This window comes from Ostrinia nubilalis, chromosome 15 (genome assembly GCF_963855985.1).
Source record: "Ostrinia nubilalis chromosome 15, ilOstNubi1.1, whole genome shotgun sequence".
Lineage (NCBI taxonomy): Eukaryota > Metazoa > Arthropoda > Insecta > Lepidoptera > Crambidae > Ostrinia > Ostrinia nubilalis.
The window spans coordinates 11,035,932-11,053,033 of NC_087102.1; positions in this window are offsets into that span (position 1 = coordinate 11,035,932).

A 17,102-nucleotide genomic window follows, 5' to 3' on the forward strand; every position below is an offset into this window, starting at 1 on the left:
AGAGATGGTCTGAAGCAATTACATCAACATCGTTTTGCGGAGTACACCATCAAGGTAATCTAAACTCGACGTTTGAAAGCCAACTAGTATATTATGGGTAATTAAAATAGGCATTAATGAAGTTATAGTAATTTATTACAGGTGCAAACGATGTGTGGGCAATGGGTTATAAAAACTTAAAATATTACTAGAAGGAAAAAGGTGTTATCGAATCAACTTCGAATAGTAGTAAATAACAAATCGCGTAAATAAACCTTGCGTTTCATTTTAAAAGAATTTGGCGTAATGTAAGTACATAGGTACCTATGTTTTATCAGTTTCATTTAAAATAATGTCTCAAACACTAATTTTGGGTTCAAATCATAGTGTAAGAAAGCGATAGGAAACCATATCTAATAAACTACAAACGTCAAGTTGTCTAATGCATGGCAGATTTTTCAAACATCAGATATATTTTAACTGAAGAATAACCTTGTCGTTTTGATATATTTCCCATACTAAAACTGTCAATGTGCCAAACTTATTCTTCAGTTAAAAGTTATCCGACGATTGAAAAATCAGCCCTTTGTCTAATAGAAAGTCGTTGAAGAAGCACGCATTACTTAATGAATGGCAAAAAAGATGGGATACGTCAGTCAAAGGACGTCACTTATATAAATTCTTCCCGAATGTACGCGAACGTCTAACTAGGCGATGGTTAGAAATCGACCATTGCTCGTCGCAGTTCCTCACGGGACATGGCAACTTTAAACATAAACTTTACGAATTCAAACTAGTTCCGTCTCCTTTTTGCGAGTGTTCCACTGATGATGTCAGTCATGAGCAGTCTGCCCATCATATCTTGTGGGAGTGTGATCTTTGGAAACATGAACGTGATATAATGCTTAATTCAATACAACATACATCTGTTTCCACAATTTATTACACCGATCTTGTCGCGACAAGGAAAAATTTCCCTGCTTTTAAGCGATTTTGTGAAAAATATTGGCAGGTAGTTGCTAATTGCTCATAAGATAGGCCCCCTTAATTTAATTTATTGTCCGTGGTGCATAATCTTTTCTTAAAGGTTTTAAACCTTTGTTTGTCACCTGTCATCCGCTTTGCAATGGAGGGAAGTCGAACCTTAATTTTGAACTCCTCCTATGTTCTTCTGATTAATTTCGTTGCGGGTCCAATGACAGTTTAACTTTCCCCGGGACAAACTTGACCTTCATTGGTTGGGTTTTTGTGGCGGTCAAGCTGTAGATCCTGGCTACACAGGAGTTGCAGTGGTGGGAACGAGAGGTGGGAATAGTCCCGTAATAGAAAGCCGGGCAGTCGACGGAGTTGGTGTCATTTAATTAAAACCTTTATATTGTATTGATTTTCGATATTTTAATCATTCGATATTTCGATCGTTTGATGATTTGTAAATTCGATATTCTGAACGTACGATATTTTGATCATCCGATATTTTGATCGTTCGATATTTTGACCCTGTGTTGTGTAGAGCCCTTATAGGCACTCTTTTTTCCACATATTCGATGTTGTTATCTATATTTATAAAAAAGAAAGGTCTCTAATTGACTCACTCACTCACTCATCACGAAATCGCAGAAACTACAAGTGCTAGGCAGTCTCAAATTTTTAAACACCTGGTTATGAATAAAGAAATTTGAATTTGAATTTGAATTTGAATTTGAATAATGGGGGTTTCTTTCAGAACGTAGGTGCTCACTAAGATGGGATTTCGCAAAATTACACCCCTAAGGAGGTAAAACGGGATCCACGCGTACGAAGTTGCGGGCGGCCGCTAGTCTATCTATATATATAAAAGAAAGTCGTGTTAGTTACACCACTTATAACTCAAGAACAATCAGGTAACGGTGTGGCAATGGTTTCATGTCGTTTGTGTTGTGCCATTCTTGATGTTGTTCTGAAGGGTTTCAGATGGACACACATAGAAATAAAGCAATCATATTATAGTTCGCATGAGTTCTTTATTATTTACTACCTATCTACCTACACATATTTAATAAAAATAACAATAACAAATACTACACAAATAACTTCAAACTTTAATGTATTTATACTTGTATATCTCGGTCTCGGCCTCAAAATATGGGTACAATATGAATCATACAACATCGTACCGCAACTCGTACGAAACAAACCTATAAACATAATATATAACAGTTCACTATTTCATATACCAAGCTTGTATACATGCTTAAGTTTCTCTCGATGGATAAGTTAACGTTATCGTTATACTATCAAAATTGTCGTGGACTGCGCACAAAATTGCATACCCTGTACATGAATATTCTGGCCCATGATTATGATATCATTGTCTTGACCGAGACTTGGCTACATAAACACATTTCTGATAGTGAATTCATAGACTCGCGATATCGGGTGATCCGGCGCGACAGAGACCGCGTTAGTAGCGGCCGGCGGGATGGCGGTGGGGTGCTCGTGGCGGTCCGGCGCGAGCTCTGTGTAACGACGGCGCGCAGTGCGCGCGGACCCGGCGCGGGCGCCCAGCCGAATGCTGACCATGCTGGGTCATACTCCTCTCTTGTCGACCATGTTTTGATTGAACTGCGGTCTAACAACTACTGTTGTATAGTCAGCGCAGTATATATTCCGCCAAATCTGCATTCTGACGTATATTTAGAACATTTTAATTACCTTTCCGAAATTTTACAGAGTGGAGACTTTGATGAATACATTTTGATAGGTGATTACAATTTACCCACAGTCCAATGGCAGGACTGTGGAAACTATCTAGTACCAATAGCTACACCCACTTGTAGTACTCCAAATAAACTTTTTGTTAACTTTATGTCCCCATTAAATGGCTTTCAAATAAATAAATGTAAGAATATCAGAAATAGACTACTGGACCTTTTAATAACAAATATCGGGGAATTCACAACCTCACGAGCACCAATACCATTCGTGCAATCTGATGAAAATCACCCTCCATTTTTTGGACTCTTGACCATTAATAAAAACGTTTCATCCCTCATATGCAAACCTAGAGTAGAACATAACTTTAAAAAGGGAAACTATGATTCCTTAAACAAAGACTTAAGCAGTATAAACTGGGATGAGTTATTATCAGCTTGCAATGCAAACAGTGCAGCCTGTTTATTTTACGAAAAAATATATGACCTAATAAAAACTCATATACCTACCAGAATTATCAAATCTTCTCGATACCCCAAATGGTTCTCCAGGGCCCTTATTCATATCTTTAAAAATAAAACCAACGCTTGGATTAAGTGGAAGAAATCTAATAAACGAAGTGACTACGAAGTGTTTTCTATGTACAGGGCCAGATTTAAATTGGAATCTAAAAAATGTTACAGATCTTACATGGACTCTGTGGAGAACAGTATACTCGGTAATGTTAAGTTTTTCTGGACATACGTCAATAATAACAAGGCAACAGCGGACATACCTGATAGACTTACATACGACAACGAATATGCGGATAATCCCAGTGATGTCTGTCGTTTGTTCTCAGATTTCTTTCAGTCAGCCTTTGAACCATCTTTAGTTCCAGATGACTATGACATTGACGCTCTTCCGGACACAAATCACGACTCAGACTTACTACTAAGCAACATTACTCTCACAAGTGAGGATGTATTAAGAGAACTTAGCAACATTGATGCCACAAAGGGCTCTGGTGTTGATAACATACCGCCCATTTTCTTGAAACTGACAGCCAAAGCAATATGCTATCCTGTTCAATGTATCTTTAACAAATGCCTTAAAGAAGGTGTTTTTCCGATTATCTGGAAGGCTGCTCGTATCGTACCAGTATTCAAAGGAGAAGATAAAAGCAATGTAGAGAATTATCGTCCCATATCTATCCTGTGCGCTCTGTCGAAAGTCTTTGAGAGACTAGTTCACAATAGCATCTACCCTTCCCTACATAACATTATTATTATTGAACAGCAACACGGTTTTGTAAAACGTAGATCAACTAGTACAAATCTTTTAATCTATGCTTCGTATATTTTTGAGAGCATAGACGCCAATAAAAGAACGGATAGTATCTACACTGACTTCCGGAAGGCTTTCGACAGAGTCGACCACAAAATATTATTGGACAAACTCGCATACAACGGCATTCGTGGGGATCTCTGGCGATGGTTTAAATCTTATATAACTAATCGCACCCAGAAAGTAGTTGTGCGTGGGCATGAATCAGAGTTTGTTCCAATTACTTCAGGAGTGCCGCAAGGCTCTATTCTTGGACCTCTGTTGTTCATTCTATTCATTAATGATGTTCATCACTGTTTTAGATTTTGCAGTTTCCTCTTGTATGCCGATGACCTAAAAATTTATAGCACTGTGGAGAGCGATGATGATCATTTGAGATTTCAAGCTGATCTAGACCGCTTCTCTAACTATTGCGTCATAAATAAATTAAAATTAAGTCTCAATAAATGTAAAGCTATAACATTCACCAAAAAAAGAATAACATATAACTATAAATACAGCTTATCTGGTTTGCAACTTGAATCTGTTGAATCTATAAAAGACCTAGGAATCATCCTAGATTCTAAATTAACTCTTGATACTCACATTTATAATATAATTAATAACGCCTTCAGAATGTATGGTTTTGTAATGCGCAGAACTGAACATTTTCTAAAACCATCTACATTTATATTTTTGTATAAAACACTAATTCGATCACAACTTGAGTATGCTGTGTCTATCTGGAATCCCTTCTATAATAAATATGTTTTGGCCCTCGAAAGAATCCAAAAAAAGTTCCTTCGTTCTTTACACTACCGATTCTCTCGTAGATACTTGTCATACCAACAGCTTCTTGAAAAATATCATCTTCTCAGTCTAAGGCACAGACGCATGCAACTTGAGGCTACATTGTTATATGACTTGTGTCACAACAGATACGATTGCGCCCCACTAATTGGTAAACTATGTTATAAGGTACCCACAAGAGCACACTGCCGTGCGCCTTGTCGATTGTTTGAGACTTCTCGTACACGAACAAATGCTGGAAAACGATCACCCCTGTTTCGTCTTGTACAAAATTATAACGAGAACTTTCACTCAGTCGATATTATTGCGGCTCAACCAGGTGCATTCAGAAAAATGATATTGCTCACATTGCAGGACAGTGCTATTTGAACCAACACAAATTTATAAGTACACTACCTCTCAACGAAATGTGTAATGATTTTGTTTAATAAATCTGTGGTAAACGGTGTTGGTGACAAATGGACACTTACTATTGTAATGTATACTTATTTGTATAATTTCTCGTTTGTCACTGTTTGTTTACCCCAATAAAAAAAATAAAAAAAAAAAAAAAAAAAGAACGGCTGAACCGATTTAGCTGAAAATTGTCAGGGAGGTAGTTTAGAGCCAGGAGAAGGACATAGGATACTTTTTATCCCGTTCGAAATAAAAAAAGTCTGCTTATTTATTGCCATTAAGGCGGAACAAAGTTCGCCGGGTCAGGTTTTCCTCCCTGACGCTATAACTCCAGAACGCACGAACCGATTTCCACGGTTTTGCATTCGTTGGAAAGGTCTCGGGCTCCGTGAGGTTTATAGCAAAGAAAATTCAAGAAAATTTAACAAACGAAATTCCACGCGGGCGAAGCCGCGGCCGGAAAGCTAGTATTTTATAAAGGTTACTGTTTGCATATTACATTAGCATCTAATTACACGTGTTCTTGTACAATCAAAAACACATCAGCCTAAACATTTCTGTTGCATAATCGCTCCTACTCCAACGACACAAGGTTCCACAGTTTATCTTGAGCCGCCGTGCGTTCACCACGCTGTTGCCAAGTCACCTAGATTTTGCATCAATCTCCAAACAAAATAAACATAAACAAAAAGCTATTAGGATCGTGACGACCTAACCCGTCAGATGCAACGAATTAATTGATTGAACAAAAACTATCGCAACGATCGATGTTTTGTCGTGTTACGGGCGTCGTGTGAAAGAGATTGCACTAGCCAAGTTGGTCAACGGATTATTTAAGTTTAAGAAATACGAGCGGTTTTTGTCATTTTTCCGATGCACTTTTGGCCAATCTTCCTGCAAGAAGTCTGCCCAATTTAACAGAAAAAGACTTGGCCATCACTGGTGGGTTTTTCATTGGTGGTGTAGATCCTGCAAGAGTTCTAGCGGTCCCTACAGCTAAAATATTCCAAAAAAATAGTTTTTAAAAACTTTTATGCTTAAAAGTCACGTTACTTTCTTGTCACAGCTTAATAGAAGAGTAGTTTCAGCGCCATCAACTGTTACTTAGGTTTTTAGAAGAAGCCTCAAGGTTAGTTTCGCAATTTGTTGACCTTCGTTCTCTACACAGATGGACTGATGACATTGTAATGCTATCTTAAATGTAGACAATATGGCTGCACTATTTGAGTATAAATAAAAATCCTGGATGCCGGCAGCGCAGGATCATTGTGGAAATCCTTAGGAAGCCTTTGGCATTAAAGAAAGAGAGAATGTAAAAATCTTTATTTGACAACATAAATACATTCACATCATCATAATAAATTAGGTACAAATATTAGGTACATGAAAAGGAGAAAGTGAGAAAGAAAAAAAATTATGTTGTCAAAAAGGACACCCACCCAGTATCGTCTTGGCCCGTCTGCCAAGACACTGATCTTCAGTGGGTATTAGATGTTTTTTTTTTCTCTTCTGTTATTTATTTGTATTTTTGTGTCATAAGGTTTTTCTATTCTATTCTTATTTAGTTGAAACAGTTAAAAGCCATTGCTTCCATTATTTCCCGGATCCGAACTAGCAATTTTCCGCGGGACCGCCACTGGTTGCTCAAGAACCGACTCCACAAAGCGGTTACGTCGGCGGTCCGGTTGCGTCGCGTCGCGCGACGAGAGCGGCGTGATTGCGGCGCGCGCGCGGCCGCCGTCACGCGCCCGTGGGCCCTGCACGAGCGCCGTGGGCCGGACTTGGAAGCTACTGGAAGCATTCGAATTACAAATCGTGAATTAATTCTCAATTCGACCGTATTTAGAAACGTTTTAGGAACGTTCGAATTTCAAATCGCAAATGAACTCTCAATTTGACTGGACTTAGAAACAGAGGGCTGAGTGTGAGTTTTCTTCAACCGCGCTCACTAGTGAGCGCGTCAAAAAATTACATTAAATATAATTATGACGGATTGTACAGCGCCCCTAGCGGGAAACGTTCAAAAACTAAGATTTTCATACATTTTTTAAACGCGCTCGCTCACTAAGTCACAAGTGAGCACGTTTGATGTAAACTCACACTCAGCCCACTGTTTTGAAACTTTCGAATTTCAAATCGCTATTTATTTCTCGCATGATTTCTACTACGACTAAGGGTGGGTTCGACCAAACGAGAGTAAATATTAATCCCAACTAATATTATAAATGCGAAAGTAACTCTGTCTGTCTGTCTGTCTGTCTGTCTGTCTGTCTGTCTGTCTGTCTGTCTGTCTGTCTGTCTGTCTGTTACGCTTTCCCGCTTAAACCTCGCAACCGATTTTGATGAAATTTGGCATAGAGATAGTTTGAGTCCCGGGAAAGAACATAGGATAGTTTTTATCCCGGTTTTTGAAACAGGGACGCGCGCGATAAAGTTTTTCTGTGACAGACAAAATTCCACGCGGGCGAAGCCGCGGGCGGAAAGCTAGTCTCAGAATAAATCGTCAGTTATTCGACACTTTGACATATTTCCTATACTGAAACTGTAAATATGCCAGTTATCAAATAGTGACTGAGTTTCTTGCGCTGCTTCTTCTCAGCACTGGCCCATTTATTGTCCCGAAGCAGTGGTAAGGTTAATATTGGGACGTGTAAAAGTGCTTTTTAAAAGCCTATTTGCAAAAATAAATGAATTTTATGAATTTTAATTTATACCGGGAGTTATTCTCGGATAAAATTTTGGTGGAATCGGGCCTAAGAACTGTTAGTAGGTACTCGTATTTATAATAGCTAGAGTTTGAGTGCGTCATGAATGACTGTTGATTTATCTGAGATTTCTCAATGCTTGCAATAAAATTATCTATATAAAAACTAGTATCTGTCGCCACTTAAAATGAGTCAGGTATCGATGTAATCAACTTGGTATACTAACGCGTATTAGAAATAATATTGAAGATAACCAAATCTTAAGGAAAAACCTGGAAAAATAAAATGGAAAACACCGAACAGACGATTTCTGCAAACGCTGAAACATACTGAAAACCCTAATCCAGTTACAAAATTTCCCAATTCTGCAAAGTAAATAAAGCTAAGTAATGATAAATCTAAGCCAACTCCTCATAACTCCGATAAGCAAGATGGTAGAGTCTCAAATCTAACACACTCATCGTCCATATTTTTGACTAATCAGAATAGTATAATTGGGCTGGTCTTGTCACCTCTTCTCACGAAGGAAGCCCAAAGAAACATTCTTCACAGCTACTTATCACAAGTCTTGTATAAACATCAACATGTAACGGAATGCTGAACATTCAGCCGACCTGAGTGCGTCCCCACCACGACTCGCCACGGGCGATAGTTTTCCCACGGTCTGGGCCGGCTCGCTTCGTGGCCAAGTATAGCTCTGCCATTTGCATGCCCCCTCCCTGCCTACCGTATTACACCACCGTCTCACCGAGCACCCGTCGGTAAAACCTGACCACACAAATAACGACTCCTCCACTCGGCAGGTTTATCGCACCAATTTAAACGATAACTGGCTGAGACGACCCCGCGAAACTAGATTTGGTAGTGATTTATTGTCAATCATTGTGTACAACACCGACAAAGGTTGGGTTTTAATTAGGAAACAGGCTTTGGGTTGTTTGTTACTGGAGTTGGATTATTAGTTTAAAAATTGGCACGCATCGAGTTGGCTGGAGGCGCCTGCTTTCTCTTGGCGCTAAATGTATTACTGAAGCTCTAAATAGAATCATGAGTAATTTGATTACGTATTGTTTATTTTAATTAAAATTTTCATCTACATTAGACGTTAAATCTAGAGAAGAGACTTTTACTGGTCAATAGTCGCTCTCAAGACCAGACTACCTGCGACTCTAATTAATTCAAATCAAGTGAAATATTCCAAACTAATTAAACGAATTCATTTCGTTTGATAACTTATTAAACTGAAGCGATGAGAACATCCGAAGGATATAATTACGCATCACCCAGAGAAGCAACTACGAAATATAGTAATAACTATAATTAGTGATCGGCCCAATCCGACTGATGGTCGTGAGCGCATATGAAATTAGTGGGTAGTTAAATTAATCAGCGTTTTAATTACCTGCTCGGAAATAATCATCTCTTTTTTGACAGCGCGGGCAGATTTGAATTGAATATGATGGATACGAATAACCTTGCTTGACGGTTGATCTTTTGGTTATAAAATCATGGTCATTAAGGTCTCAGAGGGGTTAATGTCTAGCCATCTGAAAAATTAAGATTACTCTGCTGCAGACAAAGTGTAATTTATCAAAGATTTGATTTCCTAGACTTAAATTGAAGCCTCGTTTTACCCCACTACGCCAGAAGAAGGGATAAGTTTATAAGTTGTTCATCCGTCACTGCAATTTTCAGAAAAAATCCTCGAGAAATAGAACTTTCTGGAGGACTGTTTCATTTCCGCAAAGTTAGAACTCTCTTCTAGAGTTTTTGACAACCTTTTCTTTACATATTTATTTAGGTAAAATTATATACATCTCTTTGCAGAGTCCTGAATGTCAGACTGTGTCTACTATTGGCAATTTGGCACCTAAGCCTAGGCGCAAACCATCGATTTTTCGTCGGCCGATAGTTTAGTCGGGCAGTTGATCAGTATGGGCATTGGGCATGTATGGAAGTGCGCACATTGCACCGATTTGATTTGGCCGATTCTTCATACAAATTAAAATCGGGCCCAACTATCGGCCAACTAAAAATCGGTGCTCTGCGCCCAGTCTAAAGCTGGCACTTTGGTCACTATGATTGTCAATGACTCTTTCCTTAAATTGTGTTTACAAACAGATGCTTCTCGAACTATTTACTTAACACTTTTTTCACGGAAAACCTTTATCATTAGGCTTGAGTATTAGTTACGCTCTTGAACCGGTTCTCTTGAAGATTGTTAAAATAAGAAATGTCACAAAAACATTATTTTTCTATCACAATATTTGCCGCTGACTAACAATTAATTTCTGCCAAGCCCGATGGTTGACGAACCGAACTCATTTCTATATTATGCTACTTACACATGCCATATGTAAATGCTGTGAAAAATGAAACGTTAATAATAAAGAAAGCTTTTCCTATTTTTTTTTAATATATGAAAGTAACACTGTTTCATGATCTGCAATAAGACCTTCTGTTAAAATTTTATGAAAAGATCTTCAGACGTTTTCGACGGTAATTCGATATCGAATCGATCGACCCGAAACCTCTCAACATAAAACGAAGATATTTGCGTAAACCAAACAGTTCCAATACCAAATTCCACAATATCCTTGATTCGCGAAGATAATAAAAAGCTCCATAAACAAAAAACAACGAGTTTATTGGCTGGGCCGTTGTTTTTATTGAGAAAAGCGATCGCCACTCGTTCCCACGACGGGCTTCCGGCCGAGGCGAATTTTGACAGATCTGAATTACTTCGTTCGGCGTACGGACAGCAGAGAAAACTTTAAAATGTCTGCCGCCAAGTAAAAATAAAAAATAATAATTTGAAAATATTCATCAATATTTTCATAATCTCTATTCTCGACTACATAATACTCTTTCCACCATTTTTATTTATTTACTTTTTCGAATTTAAATAGTTATTAAGATTTTCTTAAACGTAGTTTTATAAATCCAGGTCGAAACTTTTCAGTTATTTTCATAAGTAGGTAAGCCCAAACACCAAAAAATAATCTTCAAACAATGTTTGCATTTCCTGAATATGAATGAAACAGGTCTAAATCTTAAAATAATATACAGCCTGGAAAAATGGCTTGGTATTCATTGCAACAATGAAATAGTTTTATCAACATCAAGAACAAAAGATATCGTCTCTGGTCACTTATACATATTATTCCATAATGTTTCGCGTCGCGTGTCTTTTGTTTTGGTCCCACAGACTAACTATCTTATTTATTTATCTGCGAAAATCCAGTAAAACGTTTGATAAGGCCGCAATAACAGCTGCAAATTCTTGTCATCTTTCACATGTCATAATTAGAGTGCAAATTCTACACGATAAAAGCGTGATATCAAAGTAATTAATCGACTGTCTTATCACTTATATTTTAAAATTGAATCATATTGAGCGCTTGCTTAAATTCAGTCTCTACCAAGCTGATAATTGTAATCTGAGATTTATTAACACAAGACAAAAAAAATAGTTTAAGAAGGTGATATTTATGAAATTGCGAAATTACTCGTATTAATCTGTGTATCACACTGTACTGCCGAGTATTTTTTTTATTAATTTTAGTAATAAAGAGAAATCAGACCTGGAATCTGCTATCTTGGTGCTCAGTAGAGCTTTACTTTTAGCAGATTAAAACAAAAATTTGCTTTAACATTCATTGCACTTACCTACTATGTTTTCTTAGGCATAAGATGCGCGCCGCGATAAGCGTTTATCACGCCATTTTATCGATTTTACGCGATAAAGCCATACATTTGTCGTCTAAAATCATCAATAAGATTTTATCACGACGCGCAACGCTTGCCTGTCTGATCATTTTACTCAAACTTGTGAAAAACAAAATCAATTTACAGACTACAGCTTCAATTTATTAAATCTTTTTTGCTGTCCCTCCTGTCAAGGTAGAATGACCGGCAATTAGATGCGCGGGCGCCGCAGACTAGTTTTGTAAACTATCCGCCTCTCGTTTTATTAACTATCGCTAGACACTTTGTTTTTTCGCTAACGCTAACGTAATGTAACTGTACTGGCTGGCACAGTGCGTCGTGAAACAGAAGCGCTAAAAAAAAACTTTGAGTTTTTATTAAAATCTTTATAGAAACGTCCACCACTACCAATATTTTTTTTAGTTTAAAGATTTTAAAACATGTCAATTGGTAATTTCGATACTTTAACGTAATTAATTTATGAAAACCTTAGTGGAAAATGGAAGCTTTCGATTCTGTTGAGCTTTGTTGTCAGACGCCTGTAGAGGTCATACAGTGTGATACTTAAGGATTGTGAATTCAGTTGCTATCGAGAAGAAGAAGTTGAGACTAATAGCACATTACTTGCTGTAAAATAATTATAATGTCAGCTTAGTTACGCTACATTGAAAAACTAAATCTAACCGTCATTGGTTTTTGAAAAGCTTTTATGAAAAGAAGCTTTTACAGCACTGAAAAGTTGAATTGTTGTTCAAATCCAACTTACTGGTTTTCCGACTTATTGTGTCTTAAAATGAATAGGCAAAATGTCTTTAAAAAATATTTTATGGTCGTGTTTTGAAAATATTGGCAATTGGCCGGTTTATTGTTATCACCACGCAAGCACATTATTTGAATTGGTTTTGCGGTTAGGTGAACAAACACATTCTATAAAACTACGGTATAGTAAAATTTGTATCGTCGTCCAAGAGTGTCCAATTCGCTATATCGCATAATTCCAAAAATGACAAAAACCTAAATCGCAATAGGCAGGTCACATCTGTCGCAAAACTGATGAAAAGTGGAAAACATAGCGTAGGATTATCCTCTGCTCAATGGACCGACGATAGCAAGAAAATAACTGGCAGTGGCTGGATGAAAAAGTGGAAAAACGAAACCTGGCTTAAATTTTGATATTGTAAAATATTGCAATAAAGGCGAGCCTTTCAGCCTTCTTTCGGCTTAAGTTAAAGTCTGTAAACATATACAATCTAAATGTGAGTAAACATACACCATAAAATTAAATATGTGTATCGTTTTGTACACAAAAACGTTGTCGAACATCAAGGCGCCACCTATAACTAATTTATTCTTATTCGAAGATGTTAATTTGTCAAATATAAATCAGAGTGATGCATTTGCCTGTTATCAACGACCACGCGTGGGCGTGGGCGTGGGTTTATGTTTAAGTGATCGGACGGCCGACACGTTTCGGCTTCTTTTGACGACGGTAATGTAACAGCTATTTCTTTATGTTATTGGGAGTTTTATTGGAGTTGGAAGATACTTTTGAAGACACCAATTACAAAAAAGACTGTAGATGTAAATGATAGGAAAGGCCAGCAGCTTCGAACGATTAGATATTGTTTGACCATTCAGAAACGTAATGCTTCCATACTTTATTAAAATTTCTTAGCATTTAGAGTTGCTAGTCAAACTAACAAAATAAAATGTTTCCAGTCTACTGGGTACCTTGAACCATAAAAAATAATAAATAACTGGTTTAAAACGGAAATACTCATAAATAGTGATAAAGGTCAGTAAATCGTATAACGACCACTGTTTCGTACCGAAATATATTTATTAGTTTCTTAATTTTAGTTTAAGATAAAACAACACAAACTGGAAGGAATTTGCTCTTTTTCTTAATTGCATTTTTTAATCACAAACTGGCAACATTCTTTCCAATCCTATGGAGCGAGGCTCGCGATTGCGATTGCGACGCCCCCCAGTGACGCAAGAGTTTTGAGTTCGGAAGGACGCCCGTGCGCAACAGCGGTGTGTTCTTTAATTCGGCAACCACATAAGCGTTTGTCAATTTCCAAAATCAAGTGAATCTAATGAGTGCGGGATCCAGCCCCTATGGAACTATGGTCTTTCTCATCAATATGTGCTAATACTTCACAAACAAACTGCATTTCGGAGATATGCCGGGCCCGGCTGAGCACGCGGCTGGCACTGTGGAAAAGAGGTTTGTTCGCCGTTTGTTTTGAAAATTTAGTATAGCTAACAACCACCCATCTATTTGAAACCGCGTAGTTAGCTCGTAAGCTCTGCTAATTAAAATAATATTCAATTTTAATTAACCTAACACTATCATACATTTAGCTCAGCTGGAGAGGTCAACGGAATTACCTATTAGTAATTTGTATAGTATAAATTGCTCATATGTTTTAAAAAACAATAATTTACGTAAATTACAAATTAACAATATTGTTAAATAACAATTTGACTTAGCAACAAAACAAAACAGACGCTATTAATAATCCGTTAACTATAAATAAATCGTCACCATGGAAAACAAATACATCGATGACATCACATCCGAATCGAGGCGAAACAAATGGTCCATGCGCCTGCGCATAGGGTTGCCAGGCGTCTGGCTTTAGCCGGACATGTTTGGTATTTTACGGACTTGTCTGCTGGCCAGATATTCTTTCGTCTGGCCTGTCCGGCTTTTGTTGAGCTCTTTATGTGGTCGAAAGCCATGACGCGATTTTTTTATAATGAAGTATTTTTATGCTTTTAGAAGATTAAGACTTTTAAAAGCTCTAGTTCCTAACCTAGAGTATAACGCGTGCTGAGTGGCTGCCATTTTGTTTCAAAATTAACAAGTTATGTAAACGGATTTCTGTTGTAGTCTTAATCAGGGTTTTGGACTACATTTTTTTTCTTCTTCTCGATTAGCTATTTATAAAGAATGGGTGGCTTTTAGGAAAAAATATGCTAAATTAAGCACCGAGTTCGGCTTTTGTTTTTGGACCTGGTAACCCTGCCTGCATCGCGTGTGAACACGCGCCGCGGGTTTTCCCACGCGTGCCATAGATAGCACGCCCACACGCCCACGCGTGGGTTCCTGTCGTCAAGGTTAGTGATAAAACGATCGGTAGTAAATATTTGATCGGACATTTTTTAATACGGCCCGTAGTTGTACCTTGAACTCGGGTTCGGGGTCTATTCCCAGTCGGGTCACTTTAATAAACCAAGCACCAATGATGTAACAACATGTAGATTAACACCCGTATTCACAACCATTACTATGAGGTCTCACAGTGCACGTGGACGCACAAGGTGATACACGAACCAATCACAGAGCTCTATTTAATCCTTCAAGATCCGCGAATCTAGACACAATAGATAATCAATTGTTATGACATTAATTAATGCCGTATTGCCGTCTGGGACTCAAGCGGTTAACGCTGTGCGTTCGATTTGCTGCTTCACTTATGCACGCATCGTTTGTGAATACCGGCGTAAGAGACAGGGACAGATTGATTCTGAACCATGGAGGAGGTTAGGTAAAATTTAAATCCTTTATTAACGAAAAAACAGGTAAAAGTCTTCAGTAATTTATGTTACTAACTTAATACTTTGTTATTTTAATGATTTTTTTCATTTCCTGGATTAAAGTTGTAGAGTACATATTATTTTATTCTGTGGTAGTTAAAGTCGCCGGCCACCTTACATTATAATGGTATTAAATAAATTATAATACAAAAACATACACTCACTTTTACCATTTAACCGATTAACGTGTTGACTCTTCATAATTAATTCAAGAAATCTACATTTACAACCGATCCAATAGTTCAATTGACTGCAAACCAAGCTTAACACTGTGGCATCTTATCTCATTGTAACACGGGCTATTTTGCAACAAAAAATGTGTAGGTTAATGTGCTCTCGACTTTACCATAATACTCTTATTGGAATATCGCCAGCCACTGGGGTAATTATACGTTAATTACTTAATTATAACGTTAAGCTCATACATTCCAGTCGCTTTATATGTCATCGGAGCTGCAACATCCTACACGCTGCAATATTTTTATTGCACACCTGTTTTACAAATACTTTACGCAATTAGGCCAATTATTGTAAGTATGAGAAAAATACGTTAATTTCTCGTTAAAAAAAAAGTCAAAACTAGGTTTAAAATGCTGAAAAGACAATTAAACTAAAAATCAGCGGCCCTAGATTTTCAAATTACTTATGCCTATGTTATGAAATAGGGAAGGCCTATGTTCAGCAGTGGACGTCTTGTGGCTAAAGTTATGATGATAATGCCAAGATTTTCAAAATACCAATGAATAGTCGGGAAAACAACTCAAATTACCAGAATCTTTGTATGTTAAGATTTGCATCGTTAAGTCTAATTAGTTAAGTCATTAGTAGCAATTCAATTTTACTATGCTTCACGTCTTTTCCCAAACAAATAGGGGAACATAGGGGAAATACACGTCCCTGTGATCATGCCAATGAAATCAATCTAACATTCAACAAAAACAGTCATCTTATCAGAATAAAAATACCATAATCCACCCGGAACTCAAAGAAATTACCGGTGAGCGGTGCCTGCTCACGATGACGTAGTTAAATCCGAAATAAAATACGTTTAAGTGTTTCTTAATACTAAGAAAAAGGTGACCCTAGCAAAGAATCGCGGCAGATTCATTAAAATTCACGCGTCACCTAAGCCGTGGTCATCTGTGAGTCATACGTGCGTCATATTTACATTATTGTACCTCGGACTTGTGGCAGTCAGTGCAAGGAAATACGGTGTTTTAGAACATGCCTATGTAGAGTGGTTAGGTAGAGACGAAAGCGAGATATATTAACTTTTTAAAGGAAAATACTGACAGAGTTCTTTTGCAGAGAAGCACGCTTATAGCTTTTATCGAGCAACGTAAAAAGTGGATACTATCTCCTAAAAGTTACCTTTTGCTATGTTATGTTATTGGCCTTTCAGTGTGCTAAGAGTTGTAAGTAAATCTTTTGAGCACTAGAATGTCAAAGTCGAAAGAGACCATTGATATTGCGCTTTTTGTATTTACAACATGTTTGAATTCGCTTACTGAACACATTTTAAATTGAAAGAAAGGAAAGATTTAATTTGATAGAGACTTGACCATTGATTTCGCGGAACTAGCTATAATTCTTCTTGGCAAGAACTTTCATAATTTTCCTCTAAAAAATCTCTATCTCTACATCATTTGTTTCGTATATACCTATTGCCTTACAGCCTTTTATAACAGGATTTTTTCCCAAATCTACAATTGTCCTTTTACCTACTGTCTTTCTAGGCAATTCGCATCCTTAAAATAACAAATATATAGTTTTACTGCGACATCTTCACTCGTAATAGGTGACGTCCCTGTTTAGAAAATTACCTTGATGACGTAGCTTTATGACGTTTCGTTTTACATCACCAAGTCGTTACGTGTGCAATCCGTCTAGAACATAATTGTG